A 1,992-nucleotide genomic window follows, 5' to 3' on the forward strand; every position below is an offset into this window, starting at 1 on the left:
GAACTTCTCGAGTAAGGCGTCGATATAGGCCACCTGGGACAGTAGACCTGCCTCTTCCCGCGGTTCCTCACGATATCAAAACCCAAGAACCTCTTCGGCTCGCCTAGTTTCTTGATGCCATACTTGCTCTCCAGCCCGGTGGCGATATCTTCAATGATTTTCGTCGTAGGCACTAATATAAGTAGGTCATCCACGTACAGGACTACCAGGGCACCTGTCTCTTTGTGACGGAACAGGCAGAGGTCTGATGAGAGGGTATCGAAGCCCAGTTCAACCATCACAGGTTTCACTGTCTCGTACCAGTAGATAGGTGACTTCCTCAGGCCGTATAATGCCCTTTTAAGCCGGCACACCTTGCCCAGTGGCTTGCCCAAGCCATCTGGTGGTCGTACGTAGTATGTGCGGTGTCAGGGATTTTAGCGTTGAGAAATGCCATCTTGAAGTCGTATTGAAGGCACTCCCAGTCATTCACGGCTGTAATAGCCCAAAAGCATTTGACTGCCACGCTACTCACAACGGCGGCGTAGACGTCCTGTGTGGCCCAGGAGTCCCTATCAAAGTTGCCACACACCACCCACCTCGCCCTGGCCTTCACCTCACCAGTTTGAGGGTCCATCTTCTCATCGTATACCCATTTGCTCGGTAAGACGTTGTAGCCTTTCGGCGTATCCACCAGCTCGTAGACGTCCTTTTCCAACAGGCCGGCGTCCTGCTCCTTCATGGCAGGCAGCCAATACTTGTGGTAGTTCTCGAGCTTCCTCGCTTGCCGGTAGTTCCTGGGTATATGGGACTTGTTAATGGTTTGCAGAAGGTGGTCGATTTTGACCGTGGATAGGGCGTAGGCCACTACCTCACGTAGTCGTGGGTTGTCGAGATGTACTGTAAAAAAACCTTAGTAAGGGTGTTTACCCTGCTGTAGCTTCTTGTAGAAGCCTGGTCCCTGATTTTTTGTTGGTTGTCTGCGAGGCCGCTCCTGAGCCGGCGGAGAAGCCACCGCTTCCTCCATATGGCCTGTATCAGGCTCGAAATCGTCGTCAGAGTCTTCGACCAGGCTTTCCGTGCCTGAATCCAGTAGCCTGCCATCGGCCTGGTCATCACCAGGCCCCCCCATAGCCTCACCCTCCTCCCCCCCCATCAGCCTCGCAGGGGAGGTGAGCTCTCTCATAGCAGGAGAGTCAGTGGTATAGGGCGCTTAGTCATGGTTTGGTGGGATAGGTGCCTCGGACCGTATATCCTCCACCTCTTCGGCGTCGAAAAAGTCTTCCACGTCTAAGGCCTCAGGTAGTGGAGGTAGTGTTGGTGACGGCGTAGCTTTCGGAGTAGGTAGAATGGTCTGCCCAGGGTCCTTGGCCTTCCCTGTTTCAACTGTTGGAGCACTCTGCTGTGGATCGGGCTCCAGTATGGTAGTAGGTTTGTCATCGAAGGTGACCTTCCTCCCCAAGGATACCGTTCTGTTGGTGACGGCATCTTCTTCTTCGGCTATAGTACTATCAGTAAAGACTGCCTCGTACTCAATATCCTTATACTCATCGTCGTCAGGCCTATAAAAATCGCCTTCGTTAAACTTCACGGCGTTGACCTTCACGACTTTGTCAGTGACTGGGTTCCAGACCCAGTATATTTTGCCGTATATATCTGCGTAGCCAATAAGCTTTCCTTTCTCCGCCCTGGCGGTGAACTTATCCGAATTGGCCCGGTAGGCCGGCTTAACGTAGTAATACGCGTCGCAAAAGTACGAGCGTAGGTGCCGAATATACGGCTTCCGCTCGCCCTCGGGCATGTTGAGCCTTGTGGTATACTTCTCGTGAGCACTGATATCTCCCTCGTTGACCCTCGAGGGCAGTAGGTTACCCACGTAAACCACAGACTGCATGACAAATGGGAACAGCTTCTCTGGCACCTTGTAGGCCAGCATGATAGCCCTGGTGCGGTTAAGCGTAGTCCTCGCGGCCCTCTCCACCTTTCCATTCATCCACGGTGAGTGAGGCACGG

The sequence above is a fragment of the Podospora anserina genome, chromosome 2 (assembly GCF_000226545.1).
Source record: "Podospora anserina S mat+ genomic DNA chromosome 2, supercontig 2".
Lineage (NCBI taxonomy): Eukaryota > Fungi > Ascomycota > Sordariomycetes > Sordariales > Podosporaceae > Podospora > Podospora anserina.